The sequence below is a fragment of the Tursiops truncatus genome, chromosome 5 (genome assembly GCF_011762595.2).
Source record: "Tursiops truncatus isolate mTurTru1 chromosome 5, mTurTru1.mat.Y, whole genome shotgun sequence".
Taxonomy (NCBI): Eukaryota; Metazoa; Chordata; class Mammalia; order Artiodactyla; family Delphinidae; genus Tursiops; species Tursiops truncatus.
The window spans coordinates 114,602,372-114,619,498 of NC_047038.1; the positions used below are offsets into that span (position 1 = coordinate 114,602,372).

Genomic DNA, 17,127 nt, shown 5'->3' on the forward strand with positions numbered 1-17,127 from the left:
CTTCTCCCACCCCCCTCCCCCTTGACAACCACAAGTCTGTTCTCTATGTCTGTGAGTCTGTTTCTGTTTCGTAGATAAGTTCATTTGTGTTATATTTTAGATTCCACCTATGTGATATCTTATGGTGTTTGTCTTTCTCTTTCTGACTTACTTCACTAAGTATGATAATCTCTAGTTGCATCCATGTTGCTGCAAATGGCATTATTTCATTCTTTTTTATGGCTGAGTAGTATTCCATTGTGTGTGTGTGTGTGTGTGTGTGTGTGTGTGTGTGTGTGTAAATACACCACATCTTCTTTATCCATTCATCTGCTGATGGACATTTAGGTTGTTTCCATGTCTTGGCTATTGAGAATAGTGCTGCTGTGAACACAGGGTTGCATGTATCTTTTTGAATTAGTGTTCTGTCCAGATATATGCCCAGGAGTGGGATTGCTGCGTCGTATGGTAATTCTATTTTTATTTTTTTGAGGAACATCCATACTGTTTTCCATAGTGGCTGTACCAACTTACATCACCAACAGTGTAGGAGAATTCCCTTTTCTCCACCCTCTCCAGCATTTGTTATTTGTAGACTTTTTAATGATGATCATTCCAGCGGGTGCAAGGTGGTATCTCATTGTAGTTTCGATTTTCATTTCTCCAATAACTAGCGATGTTGAGCACCTTTTCATGTGCCTGTTGGCTATCTGTATGTCCTCTTTGAAGAAATGTCTATTTAGTTCTTCTGCCCATTTTTCGATTGGGTTATTTAATTTTTTGCTGGGATTTAAAAAAAATGACCTTTAAAAAAAATGTTACTACCAACTTAGGATAACGTCATCTTAAAGGACCCGATAGTAAATATTTTAGGCTGTAGGCTGTACAGGCTCTGTAGCAACTACCTAACTCTGCCGTTGTAGTATGAATGCAGCACAGATAGCAAGGAGATGCATGGGTGTGGCAGTGTTCCAATAAAATCTTACTTATGGACACTGAAATTTGAATTTCATGTAATTTTCACATTTTACAAAATAACATTCTTCTTTTGATTTTTGTCAACCATTTAAAGATATAAAAACCATTCTTAGTTTGCAGACTGAGGTGGCACAGCAGACTTGGCATGTGGTCTGTAGTCTGTATACCCCTGGTTTAGAGGGAAACGCGGTGACTTTGGAATTAGATACTCAGGTTAAAAATCTGGCTCCACCCACAACTCACAAACGGCTTGGTTTGGCTGTGGGCAGATCACTTTTCTAAGCTTCAGTTTCCTCACATGGAAAATGCAGATAGTACAGTCTCCCATTCATGGTTATTATGAGTATAAAAATAACAACATAAGTAAAATGCCTAATACTCTGCTCTCCCTTCACAAATGATAACAAGATAATAAAAACTATTATTGTTAACTGCATGTACCAAAATTCACAGTCACCCACCTTTGCAATATGAACATACCATTGTAGTTTTCTTTAAAGGTAGCATGAGATCCGATTTTCTCAAGTCAGTTATTTTACTTTCATTCTACAAGGATTTTCTTCATCCAAATGCATTTCTGTGGTCTCCTGATGGAGTCTACAGATCCAGACTTAATATGTATGAACCCAGATCTATATATCCTTTCCCACATGAACAGATAAACATTCAAAGCATGTGTTTCTTGAACCTTCTTAAATTACTCCAGAGAGAATCTTGTCAGGTTCACGCTGCAGTTTAAACCTGGGAGTTGCTATGTTTCTGGTTTGCCTTTCTCATCAGACTTGGCAGGACAAGTGTTTGGTTTCACTTTAGTGCCTTATGTTTGTGACAGAGCAAGAGATAACCATGAGAAGAGTGTTTGCCTGGCTTTTGCTAGATGATGTAAATGGAAGAAACTTTATTCAGAATAAGTCTTCACGTCTAATTCAAGGTACAAGCATTTCTCCAACCCCATAATTTGTGAAAATATCTTCCCAAGAGAACTTCCAGCCTCAAAGTCTACATTCGGCTGAACCCAGACACTTAAGTAGACTTTCCACTTGAAAGAAGTACCTTTGTTTCTCCATCTCTTCTGACAGTACCCAATCAAAATCTGAAGAACGGTATGCCCTATGGGGCCAGCATTAGGGTAAGACAAATAGGGCACTCGCCTTGGGGGAAAAATTTAAGGGCTGCCAAAAAAACTTAGTCATCAAGATAAATGATATTTTAATGCAGTATTAAAAAAAAATTAAAATCCATTTGAACAAAATCCAACTGAAAAAAATTTCAAAATTTTACCTAGGGCTTCCCTGGCGGCGCAGTGGTTGAGTGTCCGCCTGCCGATGCAGGGGACGCGGGTTCGTGCCCCGGTCCGGGAAGATCCCATATGCCGTGGAGCGGCTGGGGTCGTGAGCCATGGCCGCTGAGCCTGCGCGTCCGGAGCCTGTGCTCCGCAACGGGAGAGGCCACAACAGTGATAGGCCCGTGTACCGAAAAAAAAAAAAAATTTACCTAAAGACAGGCTCAGGAACAGTGCTGGCCAAAACATATTTGAGCTTAAGGCAAAAGAAAAATTCAGTAATACTGATCCAATAAATCTTGTTTAGACCCCTTCATAACTATTTCTTCCCTGGAGGTTTGCTCAAAGTTATTACTGTCATTAAAAATATTCGCTTAGAAACAGTTGGTTCTGTTGCACTGTTTTCCTTTCTTCACTGCTTAATCTCTCTCTCTACGTTCTCTTCTCGGACTATTTTTTCTCTCCTTTTTATTTTGTTATCACTCGCATTTCTTTTTGCTGCTTTCTTTATACACATTAACTTTGACCCATTTACTCTTCCTCAGTTTTTGCAAGGAAAACGATCAAAGAGCTCTTTCATTTATAATAACTGAGTGGTTTCCTATCAGTCAATACTAAGTCCCAGGCAAAATGCCTTTTGTCAATGGTGGTATATGTCCTCTTGGCTTGAAGCCACCATGGTGACCTCTTTAACAATTCTCATGGTTCCCTGGGGTGTGGAAGTCCAATCTGGGAAACTCTGAGCTACATAAGAGCTGATAAACCACAATAAGGTCTGAGGATTTCCCTTTATTCTATCGGTGGCAATCTTAGAGTGAGTGTTCATGAATGCAGGGGGCCACTCCTCCGTGATTCCTGACAGTTTCCAGCACATTCTTTAGAGAGGAGGTTTGAGAACCAAAAGTTTGAAGTAAGCTCCACGTGGCTGTGTTGGACCATTAATTTGGCAGCATCTGGCATTTATAATCTGAGCAAAAGCTCCCTTCCTCTTTCTTAATCTTTATCCCAGATGAGAGCATGGCTCAGGACCAAGAAAGTTTTCAGTTTTTCTTCCCAGGAAAGCTAAGCCAGATGCACAGAATGCCACAGGGAGGCGACCATGGGAAGAGGGGTCAGAGTTGTCATATATTCCATGCAGTAGCTGGAGCACCACGGGGACACAACCTTTGATGAACACTTTAAATGCAGGCAATTCCAGGGATACCGCTTAAACCTAGCCCTGTGAGTTTATAGCAGATTATCAGACAGAATCATGATTTGGGGATATTTTTGCTATTTCCCAGTGTTTAAAAAATGCTTTAGCTCCTCTGTTGCCCAAGAGTATATATAAGTGATAGTTCCTTTAGTCCGGAAGTTTAAGCTCTACAACAATAAAATAAACATGTCACATATTTATGCACATATTATCCAAACACACACCAAGTACTTTTTGTGGTTGGTTTGAAGTTTTGATTCTGGGTTTCTGTATTTATTTATTTTTCTTTTAAGAAACAATGTGAATATCCTGTGTTAGGGTGGGAGTTGGGGGAGGTGACTTTTTCCAGATGATGGGAGAAATTGAATTTAGTTCCTCCAGGCTTGGAAAACTTCCGCCATTCAGTAGAATTAGAGATGAGCTTGAACAAGGTCAAAAAAAAAGGGAGGTCTCTGAGGAGATAAGGGAAGCCTTTTCAGCTGGATGAGAACAGAGGCCAATCCAAGGGAAGTAGAGAGTTGTGTTCTTAAACTTGAACTTGAGCACGCATCAGAGTTGCCTGGAAGGATCCTGAAAACATGCATCACTGGGCCCCACCCTCCGAGTTTCTGATTCAGCAGGTCCAGGTGAAGCTCGAGCACTTGCAGTTTTAACAAGATCCCAGGTGATGCTGTTGCTGCTGGTCCAGGGACCACACTTTGAGAAGGACTAGTATTGAGTAAAAGTTGATCTTAACTGGATCATAGACTCCACTGGGAATCTGAAGAAAGCTGTTAGAGTCCCCCTGGAAAACTGCACAAACAAAAATGTGAAATTTGGGGTCTAGTTTCAGGATTCAGTGATCCAGATTAAGGATACCCCTTAGGTATTGTTGACTGAAAAAAAATGCATGACCTAAGAGTTGAGAGTCATGTTTTACTTGGCAGACAAAACTCAGGACTTAAGCCTGGGACACAGCATCTCAGGTAATTCTGAGAGACTGTTCCGAAGAGGCAAGGGGGAAGCCAGGATATATAAGAATTTTTGCAGCAAAAGACCAGGTAGTTGGAATCAAAAGATTACTGTCAATGAAAGAAAACCAGATATATCAAGGTAGGGAATTTAGTGCTTTTCTTTGTATGGGAAGATGCAAAACTTGGGCTCACTGCCATCATTCCTTTGATATGCACCTCACCTATCTGGGGCCAGTATCCTATGTTCTTTCATCCTGAGTTCCCTCAGGGCTCATCATCTGGGCAGCTGTAATGTGATGGCTTGATGGCTGCCACAGCCTTTGTTTACTGATGTGGCAGGTGACATTTTGTATTCACAGTATTGCTCCATTTGAGATGGCCCACACTATCCCCAACTCCATGATTCTTCAATTAGGGATTTCATTCATCCATTCCACCAAACCTTGCAAGATGTGATGTGATGCTGCCTTTAGGGATGACTTAATTAAAGCCTCTGGATTTAACTCACATTCTTAAAGACAGAAAAGGTTTTGTAGAAAAAAATCATTTCCAAAACCCCAATATTTAAGACTCTGTGTAAATGTTTTTACAAAGTTTGTTCTGGTGCCCTGAAGGTACTCAATTCATTTTTTAAATAATTTGAATAAAACGATAACCCTTCTCTAAAGAAAGTTGACCTTGAAAGGATGAAGAAAAACTGCAGCATTTATGAAAAATGTTGAGTACGTACATTGTTAGTGTTGAGTGCCAGTTTCAAGTAATTACTGAAGGAAGAGAGATTTCCAGTAAGTAAGATAAAGGAAAGATAATTCCGAATTTTGTCAACCACAGACCATGGTGCAAGGAGAGAGAGCACAGCAAACTGCAAAAAGACATGTGTTTTTTGGTCAGAAGCCTTAATCTTGGATCGAGGCATTGACATTTACTAGTTCTGTAATCCTGCAAATCTATTCCCTTCTGGAACCTCAGCTTCCTTTTCTGTAAAATGAGTGTATTATCTATCTCACAGGTTTTTGTGAAGCTAAGATATACTTGTTAACTTGCCTAGTGTAGAGGAGCCTCAATAAATATCCTACGGGGTGTAAATTTTCCCACACTCAGTGTTATACCGTTTGATCCTTTTAGGTGGTACTTTGCCCATACTTGGGTGGTTTCCTCACTTGCATGCATTCATCAGAATTCTACTGAATTCTCAAAGGGGACTCTGCAGATCTCTGGAGTTCCTTCTCCATGCAGCTGTCCTCTCTCTGGTATTTGGTCCTGTGAACCCTGGCCACTTTTGTCTCTCAGGACTTTCTTACATCTCAACTAGGGGAGTCTCCTGGGCTCTGCTTGAGTCCCCCCTCTATTTCTCCAGCTAGAAATTCTCTCAAAGCAGTAAGCTGGGCCAGTTGTAGGGCTCCCCTCTCAGGGATCACTTTCCTTCAATGCCTGGTGTTCAGTGTTTTGAAACCATTGTTTCATATATTTTGTCCATTTTTTGGTCCATTGTTTCAGGCAGTAGAGTGTCTTGTCTCTGTTACTCCATCTTGGCTGGAAGTAAAGATTCATTATTTTTTTAAATTTGTTTTTCCTTTTTTCTTTTGAAATCTTTCATATAAACCTAAGAGCATTTAAAATACATATGTACATTTTTAATAATAAAACACCCTTTCACATGTCAACCAAGTTATAAATTAGAACATTAAGAGTGTATTAGAATTTTTCTCTAGGCCTCTCCCCAATTCTGTTCCCTTCTTTTCTCCGCAAAGAAAAAAATTCCTCTGAATTTTATGTCTATTATTCACTTTTTAAAAAATATCTTTGCCACCCATGTGTGCATGCTTAAATAATATTTTTTAGTCTTGCCTGTTTTTGTATTTTCTATCAATGAAACCATAGTGTATGTATACTTTTGTGACTTGCTTCTTTTATTCTACATTATAGTTTTGCTATTCAATCGTGTAGATGTAGTTCCTTCATTTTCATTGGTTGTATTCATGTTTTATTTACCGTTCTGTGGTTTATATACTTTTGGGTTGTTTTAAGTTTGGAGCTAGTGAGAACAATCTGCTTTGATTATTCTTATATTTGTACCCAGGTGCTCACGAACATGAGTTGATCGAGGATATATATGTTGGAGAGTAATTACTGAAATTGCAGTGTATGTACAAGTTTAATAGTGATGAAACATTGTTTTCCAAAGCAGTCATTCCCATTTATACCCCCAACAAAGTATATAAGAATTCTCACTGATTCACTTCTACACTTTATATTGCCACAGTTCTTAAATTTTGCAAAACAGGTGGGTGTTTAATGGTATCTTCTTATGATTTTCATTTCTCTAATTACTAATGAAGTTTTTTTTTTTTTTTTTTTTTTTTTTTCGGTACACGGGCCTCTCACTGTTGTGGCCTCTCCCGTCGCGGAGCACAGGCTCCGGACACGCAGGCTCAGCGGTCATGGCTCACGGGACCAGCCGCTCCGCAGCATGTGGGATCCTCCCGGACCGGGGCACGAACCCGTGTCCCCTGCATCGGCAGGCAGACTCTCAACCACTGTGCCACTAGGGAAGCCTGAAGTTAATTACTTTTACTGTTTTTGTCATTTGAGTTTCTTCTTTAGTAATATCTATCATCTATCTATCTACCTATCTTTGCTCAGCTTTATCTTGTTTTTTTCTCATTTTATTTATCAATTCAGTAGTGTTCTTAGTATATTCTGAATGCTAGTCTTTTGTGCTAATATGTGTTGCAAATACCTCTTTACAGTTTGTTTTTTTTACTCCCTTTCATGATAGCATTTGAGGAATTCTTAATTTCAGTGTAACTGGATTTATTAACTTTTCCTTTAAAATTGTCCATTAAAGAAAATCTTTTTAAAAATCCTTTAATACCCTCAAGATCACAGAGATAGTCTCCTTTGTGATATTCTTAAAGCTTTATTTTTTACGTTTCACATTTAGATCTGTTCTCCACTTGAAACTGGTTCAGTGGTACATTGAACTGCACAATCACTCTGCACTAAACTGCAATAGCGACTCTATCATTTATCAAATGATTGTCTATGTCTCCATTCTCTTCCACAGTTTGTCTATTCCTGTGCCCAAACCACATTGTCTTAATTACAATAACTTTACAGTAAACTTGATAATTGGTAGGACAATTCCCTACCTTCTTCTTTCTCAAGAATTGACACTTTCACAATAATAACTCCTCTAACCCAGGAATATCATGTACATTTCAGTTTATTTAGGCCATCTTTAATATGTAGTAAAATGTTTATGGCTTTCTCCATAAAAGTTTTCCACATCTTCTGTTAGATTTATCTTAGGTACATTTTCAAAATATTACTGGAAATGACATTTTTAAAAGTTCATTTTATCTATTTGTTGCAGGTTTATGAAATGCAACTCATTTTTGTATGTTAACTGTATATTCAGCTGCACTGCTAAGCTCTCGTTAATTTTAATAATTTACCCATAGATTCTTTTGCATTTTCTGTGTGTACATCCATGCCATCTGTAATAATGATAGTTTTGTTTCTCCCTTTGAAACTCTATGCTTTTACTTTTCCTCTTGAATTACTGCACTGACTAGAATTTTCAGCATAATATTGAACACAAGTGGTGAAAACGAGCACCCTTATCTCAATTCCCAATCTGAAAGAAAATATTTACAACATTTCACTGTTAAATATATTAACCGAAGAATTTTTGGAGACATTGGTTCTTCAGTACTTTGACTATTATTTCACTGTCATCTGGCTTTTTTAAAAAAATAAATTTATTTACTTATTTTTATTTCTGGCTGTGTTGGGTCTTTGTTGCCACGCGTGGACTTTTCTCTAGTTGTGGCAAGTAGGGGCTACTCTTCATTGCGGTGCGCAGGCTTCTGATTGCGGTGGCTTCTCTTGCTGCAGAGCACAAGCACGGGCTTCAGTAGTTGTGGCACTCGGGCTTGGCTGCTCCACGGCATGTGGGATCTTCCTGGAGCAGGGTTCAAACCCGTATACCCTGCATTGGCAGGCGGATTCTTAACCACTGCGCCACCAGGGAAGCCCCTGGCTTTTTTTTGAAAGATGAACAGTTAGGTGTCTGTCTAATTTTTCAATCCTCTGACCACTATTAAAATCCTCTCTGACTTTAGTCTTCTGCAGTTTTACTGTGAAGCATCTGGTTGTCGATTTCTTTTGATTTATGCTGCTTGGATTTGTAAGACTTCTTGAATCTCTGAGTGCTGCATTTTAAGAAAATTTTAACTGTTCTGTCATCAAATATTTTCTCTGCCAAATTCTCTCTCTTATCTCTTTCTGGAAATCAACTTAGATTTATGTTAGTCTTTCTCACTCTATTCTTATAACTTCTCATAAATTCACTTTCACAGCTATCCTGTTTCTTTATGATGACTCCTGAATAATTTTTCCAATCTCTTCCTGTTCACTAATTCTCTTTTTGATTATATGTTAAAATCTATCCATTTTGTTTTCTAAAGAATATTGTATTCTTGGAACTTCCCTGGTGGTCCAGTGGTTGAGACGTAGCCTTCCAATGCAGGTGGTGCGGGTTTGATCCCTGGCTGGGGAGCTGGAATCCTACATGCCTCTTGGCCAAAAAGCCAAAACATAAAACAGAAGCAATATTGTAACAAATTCAATAAAGACTTTAAAAATGGTCCACATCAAAAAAAAAATCTTATATTCTTAATTTTTAGAAGGCCTGTTTATTCACTTTGAAATATGTTTATTCCTCTTAAAGAGTTTCTTTTTCCATGCACATATTTTCATAGTTGCCTTGCGTTTTTTTTATTTGAAGAAATAGACAACCTACAGTTGGATCTTGCTGCTTGTTCAATCTGTCGATCTCTGACTTCTGTGTTGTTTAGATTATTTATATTTAATGAAGCTAGTAGTACGATTGAATTTAAATCTAACATCTTGCTACTGTTTTCCATCAGTTCCTTGTTCTCTTTCCCCTCTTTTACCACTTTCTTTTGGATTTTGTCACATATTTCTGATTTCATTTTATTACTACCATTTGTGTTATTAGTTGCATCTCTTTAATTTTTTTAGTGGTTGCTCTAGGCTTTACAATATCCATCTTTAACTTATCGCAGTTTACCTTCAAGTAAGATTATATTACTTCCTGTATAGTGTAATAATCTTACAGTGCTATGCTTCAAAAAATTTTTTTCTTTTAGAATCAATTTTTAAAAAAAATTTTTATTGGAGTACAGTTGGTTTACAATGTTGTGTTAGTTTCAGGTGTACAGAAAAGTGATTCAGTTATATACATATATATATATATTTTTTTCATTCTTTTTCAGATTCTTTTCTCATATAGGTTATAACAGAATATTGAGTAGAGTTCCCTGTGGTATACAGTAGGTCCTTGTTGGTTATCTGTCTTATATATAGTGGTGTGTGTGTGTTAATACCAAGCTCCTGATTTATGCCTCCCCTCCACATTTCCCCTTTGGTAACTATAAGTTTGTTTTCGATATCTGTAAGTCTGTTTCTGTTTTGTAAATAAGTTCATTTGTATCATTTTTAAAAAAAAATTAGACTTCACATATGAGTGGTATCATCAGGTATTTGTCTTTCTCTGACTTACTACACTTAGTATGATAATCTCCAGGTACATCCATGTTGCTGCAAAAGGCATTATTTCATTCTTATACTTCAAATTCTTTCCTCCCACTTTTGGTAGGATGTTGGTCATACATTTTAATTCTACATGTTATAAAATGCACAATACATCATCATTTTTGCTTTAGATAGTCAGGTTTTTTTCTTTTTTAAAAAGAGCTTACAAATAAGATAAAGTCTCTTTATATTGACCATTTTAAAATTTTTTGGTGCTTTTTATTGATTTGTGTAGGTTTAAAAACTACCACCTAATATCATATATCTTCTTCCTGAAGAATGTTCTTTAACATTTCTTGTGGTTCAGTTCTGCTGGCAGTGAATTATCTCAGCTTTTATTGTCTGAAAGAAGTCTCTATTTTTCTTTCATTTTTGAAATATATCTTCACTGGGTATAAAATTCTGGGTTGACAGGTTGTTTTCTTTTAGTACTTTAAAGACATTGCTTCATTGCTCTGGCTTTGTGTAGTTTCTGATAGTCTGCTATAATTCTTATTTTTGTTCTTCTTTATGTAATGTTTCCTTTTTTCCCTTCTTGCCTTCCGTGTTTTCTTGCTTTTCAGTTTTCAGCAGTTTGTTTATGATATGTCTAAGTGTGTGTGTGGTGTTGGTATTTATCCTGCTTGGGATTCTTGGAGGTTAGCTATCATCATCATTGTTATTATTATCATCATTACTCTGTTCTCTTCCTTCTTCTTTTTTATTTTTTTTGGCCATGTCATGTGGCTTGTGGGAGCTTAGTTCCCCAACCAGGGATGAAACCTGTGCCCCCTGCGGTGGAAGAATGGAGTCCTAACCACTGGACCACCGGAGAATTCCTTTTCTCTTCCTTCTGAGACTAGTTACATATATGTTAGACTGATTCTGTCCCACAGCTCTTGGATGCTCTATTATATTTTTTTCACTCTTTTTTTTCTATTTGTGTTTCAGTTTGTATAATTTCTGTTGGCCTATCTTTATGTTTGCTAAATCTTTCTTTAGTTGTATTGATTCTGCTAACAAGTCAATCAAAAGATTTTTTCATCTCTATTACTTTTTAAAATTTCTAGCATTTCCGCTGGACTCTATATTTTCTACTTCTCTGCTAAAATTCCCCCAAATATTCATGCATGTTATAGACCTTTTCCACTCAGTCCTTTAACATATTAATTCTAGTTATTTTGACATCCCTGACTAAGGGCTCCAACATCTGGGTCATCTCTGAGTCTGCTTCTGTTGATTCCCTAATCTCTTGACAATGGGTAGGTTCTTCCCTTGTCTTTCTGTGTGACTCAAATATTTGATTGAATGTCAGACATTATGTATTGAAGAACTGTAGACACTGAGACATGTATAGTCCTTATGTCTGGAAATAGGCATGCTGCTTCTTCAGTCAGGCCATTAGTGTGGGGCACTGGGTCCATCTAGTCACAGGTTGAACTAAACTTGGATTTTGTTGTTGTTGTTGTTATCTTCAGTGCGATACAAGATTGAAATTCAACCAGCAGTGGGTTATGGTTACCTTGTGCTTAGCGTGTGACCTGGCAGTGTTCCTGCTCTACCCATAGCTTCCAGTAGTCCCTTAACATTTGCACTGAAGAGGAAGTCTCTTTTTTTTCAGTGGAAGACTGTTGTTGATAGTTACTAATGGTAGGCTCCTGGTAGTAGTGGTGGGGACAAAGGGGGTTATCAGTTATCCTGATCCAGCCGTAGTCTTAGGCAAGCCTGTGACCCTGGAACTCAGAGGGTGGAACTTTCTCTGCAATTCTGCCCATATTCCCCCATGGTAGCCAAACTCTGCATTGTATTTATGGTGGTCTTACCCCTTCTCCAGTGGTAGCAGACTTCTAATTTATATCAGTACAGGAATCTGAGCCCAAGAGGTATTCCTGTGCTTTCCCCAGATGCAGAGGGCTTTTATTTCTACCCTTCCTTCAAGCAGTAGATCTTTCATAAAGTTTTGCTGCCCCTAACAAGTGGTAAAAAGCTTTTGCTCCAAAGAAAGAAGGATCTAGGGAAGCAGGCAGTCTTTTATGCATTTTTCCTCCCGCATCAGTCAATTACCATTGCACATCAGCAGGGACTTTCTCGAGTCTTCTGCCCTATGCTTAGTTTTGACCTAGTAGAAGCCTGCAGAAAAGAACTTGCAAGTGAGTGCAGATTCTCTTTGTGTCAGGGACTCCCAGTTATTCTAAACTGATTCATCAGCCTGTACTGATTTTAAGAATTTATTAAGCAATATTAGCTGATTTCTTCTTATCCACCTTTATGGCAATGACCTCTTCTACTCATGCCCTCTCAAAGGCAAAAGTCCCACTTCTCTGCAGAGGGGATTGTCACTCTGTAGAATTCAATTTACTTGGTTGTCCTGTGACCTCATCTCTCTGGTGAGTTCTAGAAAAGTTATCATTTTACTGATTATACAATTTTTTCTTGTTGTTAGAGTGGGAGCAACCTTGTCTAGCAGCTTTTTACATCCTAAGCACAAGCAGAACCCTCTCACCTTTCTTTTTTTTTTTTTTTGAGTTTTAGCTCCTTTTATTTACTTTATTTTTTACTTTACTTTTTTGTTTTTAAAAAACAGCTTTATTGAGATATATTTCACATACTATAAAATTCATCCATTTAAATTATACAATTCATTAGTTTCTAGTATATTCACAGTTGTGCAACCATCACCAAAATCAATTTTATAACATTTTATCATCCCAGAAAGAAACCCTGGACCACTTAGCAGCCACTCACCATTTCCGCCTAACCCATCCAGCCCCTAGCAACCACTAACCTACTTTCTATCAATGGATTTGCCTCTTCTGGACATTTCACATAAATAAAACCGTACAGTACGTGGCTGTCTGTGGCTGGCTTCTTTCACTTAGCATAATGTTTTCAAGGTTCATTCATGATGTAGCATGTATCAGTACTTCATTCCTTTCTCATAATATATTGTCCTTGGATAGAGGACATATCAGATATTAAACTGATAAGAACAGATACTACTTTTGATCTTAGCCACCCAGTTTTGGTTCTTGCTGAATCAGTTATTACTGCGGTGATTGTAAAAATGGGGATTTTCTACTTACATCATGCCTTTGCATTTAGTAGTTGGCACTTTTTTTTCTGTAGAGTATAACTCCTCCTCCACTTGGGCTTTGTAAAGAATTTTTATCAGTGTCAGTATGACCTTCATGGATCCTTTTTCTTCAACGTGTAATATCCACTTCATTCAGTATTCATTCTGATGAATGCATGGCCTAGAATACTGCCAGTGGTTGCCCCTTCATGCAGACTCCTACAGCCTTTTGACAGGCCCTCATTAGTTTGGAGCATCATCATACTTTCTGGCATTTCCTTACTTTTCTATAACAAGGTGTCCCAGGCTCATGGAAGTCCTATTTAGGGTCTTCTGTCTCTGCTCATTACACAGTGCCCATTCCTAGGTTCAGATCTTTCCCAATTTCTTCCCTCATCTTCTCTCCTTGCTTTTTCTAGTTTCCCTTGATTCTCCCATTTACTTCATCCATTGTGCTGACATAGTGGTCTTTTATATATATTATAGGCAATCAGAATGCATCATTTATGCCTTAAAAGTTTGGTCCAAGCTCTACTCTGCTTCTATCTTGCCTCCTACAGTCCATTCTTCTAAAAGCAGCAAGAACAATCTCTTAAAAACATAAATAAGGTATTAGTGACTTTTCTGCTTAAAATCCTCCAGTGACATCCAACTGCACATAGAATAAAAATAAAACTTCATCCTATGGCTACTAAATACTTCTCCGATCTTAACCTCCTACCACTCTCTTGCTTGCTCCCATGCTTTAGCCTTTGTCCATCAACACACTAAGTTTATTGTTACTTCGGACCCCTAGCTCTCCAATTGTCTCTCTCTGGGGTGCTGGTCCTTGGATCGTAGCATCCTCATCATTCCAAGACTTAGGTTGAAGGCCTTTCCTGTTCAACCATCCAAATAAACCTTGTCTGTCTTATTTACTGCCATGCCCACACGCCCCCCCACCTTGAATGGAACTCGTTATAGTTGGTAAATAAGTATTTGTTGAATCAATCAACAAGTGAATGAATGAATAAATCATATTCAGAATATCAGGTGTGATATGTATAGATTGAGGAAGTTTCTGGTTTTTATTTTGTTTTGTTTTGCTCAATGCTCAGGTATTATCACTACTGTTGTTTTATTATTATTATTTTGTGTGTATGCAAGAATGGAGGGATCAGGGTTACTTCCAGGTTCAAATCCATTTTGAAAACATTAGGGTTCTGGAAGGCTGTTTTGCAATAGTTAAAGTTTCACTGTTTTTTGTAGATGAAGTTAATTATATTTATGAAGAGTCTGGAGGCTATAACAAGATGAGAGCTCACTCTGAAAGTACCTGGTGAGAGCTTACTCTCTTGTCAGCCATGGGCTTTGAAAGACAGACGGAATGGGAGATACGGTGATAGAAAGGGGCCTTGCTGTGTGGTGCTCAAGACTCAAAGGCTACTCTTTCTGCTTGTGAGACCAGTTTTGAAGAGAGGACTGTGTTACTTAATGATACTACTCATACCTCTGAAATGTTTAGAAACATGTCTCTGTTTTAGTTACACTTAACATCGTCCATTTTCTGTGAAACAGGCTCATAGCAGAGTGTTCCCCTGAAATAACACACTACAGGTCCCAAGAAAAATAATCTATGAGTTGTTCCTGCATAGTTTAATTCAAATCAATACTAAATAGAATTAAGGACTTCCCTGGTGGTCCAGTGGTTAAGACTCCACACTTCCAATGCAGGGGGCCCAGGTTTGATCCCTAGTCAGGGAACTAGATCCCACGTGTGTGCCGAAACTAAGAGTTCACATGCTACAACTAAGGAGCCCACATGCTGCAACTAAGACCTGGTGCAACCAAATAAATAAATTAAAAAAAAATAAATAAATAGAATTAAGAATGCTGCATTTTTCAGATGAAAAACAAAATGTATAATGAAGCCTAGAACTCATATGGTGGTGGACACATATGATGGCTAATGAAATAGGAGTCAGATACCCTTTTGTCTTTGTCTCCAAATTCAGTCATTTCCTATCATGTGGACAAATATCTGAGTTTTTAAGTTTGCTTTGGATGTGTAGCTGCCCCTAGAATTTGGTTTGACATATCATTTTTTTTCGTAGCCTTCCAGTTTCTTAGCTATAGATAAGTCTAGAAATAATGCTTAAAGCTTTTATTACTTCCTCAAATTACAGTGATAAGTAAGAAAAAGAAGTAATTAAAATTTAAAATTCTTTCTGAATTAAAAAACAATGACCGCTATGCAAAATGTCATCACTCTACAGTGTCAATATTTCTGACTCTTCTTACTAATGAGATAATTAAGAAATAACTAGTTACCTGAAAATAAAAAAAATTAAAAACAGTAAAAGTAATTGTCAAATAAAGCTAGCAAAGGCAAAATATAATATAGATGTGTGTGTATATATGCATATACGTGTATACTATATACATATGTAAATATATAAATACATATGTATATATATGTTTTCTCCAAATCCTGTATTCATGACAGAATGCTATTAATCTTGTGGCAAATTGCTCATGGGAATTATTTTAAGAGCCAATTCCTACTCTATTCCCCTAAGTGTCTGAAAAGCCAGAAAGGTTGACTCAGCCAGGGCTGGATGCAAGCATCATCAACCCATCAAATTCACTGTCTAAAATAGTCTGGACAAGTTAAGTAATTTTGGCCTGAGTGCTAATGAGCTAGAGCATCCTCTGCTTGGACCACTCCCTGGTGTTAGGCTTGACGTTTAGAGTGGTCAGAAGTCACAGTGTCCTGCCTCTATGTGATGACAGCCCTGGTGGTCTGCCCTCATGGAGGCCTGAGCCTCGGGTGTCTTTCTAGCAGTGAAGAGGTTTCTCCCCAGTTCCTCCTATTCCTAGGTCGACCCCCTTGGGATATATGCTGTGTATTTGGGAGGCATAGCTAGTGGTCAGGGAGATGTTTTGTTCCTTGCAAACCTACCTGGCCTAATACTGAGGACACAGAAATGGTAATTTAAAAATATAACCTTAGAGATCTAAATCAAATGTGGGTTCCCCCAAAGCACCTCTCTTTCTCCTCAGAGAATCTAACATAATGAAATAAAATTGTCGACACCAGATCTGCAACTTCACCGTTTTATTTTCCTTCTTCTCCGACTTTCTTTTTTAATTTTGTTTTATTTTTTAAATTTATTTTTGCCTGTGTTGGGTCTTCGTTGCTGTGCATGGGCTTTCTCTAGTTGCAGCGAGCGGGGGCTACTTTTTGTTGTGGTGCGTGGGCTTCTCATTGCGGTGGCTTCTCCTGCTGCGGAGCATGGGCTCTAGGCGGGCAGGCTCAGTAGTTGTGGCATGTGGGCTTCAGTAGTTGTGTCTCGCAGGCTCTAGAGGGCAGGCTCAGTAGTTGTGGGGAAGGGGCCTAGTTGCTCCAAGGCATGTGGGATCTTCCCAGACCAGGGCTCGAACCTGTGTCCCCTGCACTGGCAGGTGGATTCTAAACCACTGCACCACCAGGGAAGTCCCTTCTCCAATTTTCTATTTTAAGAATTTTCAATCCCATAGAAAAGTTGAAACAATAGGACAGCACACACTTATTTACCCTGTCTCTAGATTCAAACGTTGATACATTTTGCCACGCTGGGCCATTTGAAAGTAAGTTTCAGATATCATGACCACAATTCTTCAACATGCACCTCCTGAGAACCATGGACGTTCTTCCGTCATATCATTATCATGCCTAAGACAATTAACAGTAGCTCCATAATATAATCTAATATCTAGTTCATTTTCAAATTTCCTCAGTTGCCACCCCAAATGGCTTTTTTCCTTTTTCTTTTTTTTTTTTTTTTTGCGGTACGCGGGCCTCTCACTGTTGTGGCCTCTCCCGTTGCGGAGCTCAGGCTCGGGGCGCGCAGGCTCAGCGGCCATGGCTCACGGGCCCAGCCACTCCGCGGCATGTGGGATCTTCCCGGACCGGGGCACGAACCCGTGTACCCTGCATTGGCAGGCGGACTGTCAACCACTGCGCCACCAGGGAAGCCCCGTCCAAATGGCTTTTATAGCTTTGTGTGTGTGTGTGGTACGCGGGCCTCTCACTGTTGTGGCCTCT

General features: G+C 38.6%; 1 long non-coding RNA gene and 1 pseudogene across 1 annotated transcript in view; one reads left to right on the top strand and one right to left on the bottom strand.

Annotated features, from left to right (window-relative positions):
• Positions 1–17,127, top strand: part of LOC141278817 (uncharacterized) — a 126,360-nt gene that overhangs the window by 51,109 nt on the left and 58,124 nt on the right. The window lies entirely within an intron of this gene.
• On the bottom strand, positions 12,908–13,030 carry LOC117312535 (U2 spliceosomal RNA; annotated as a pseudogene).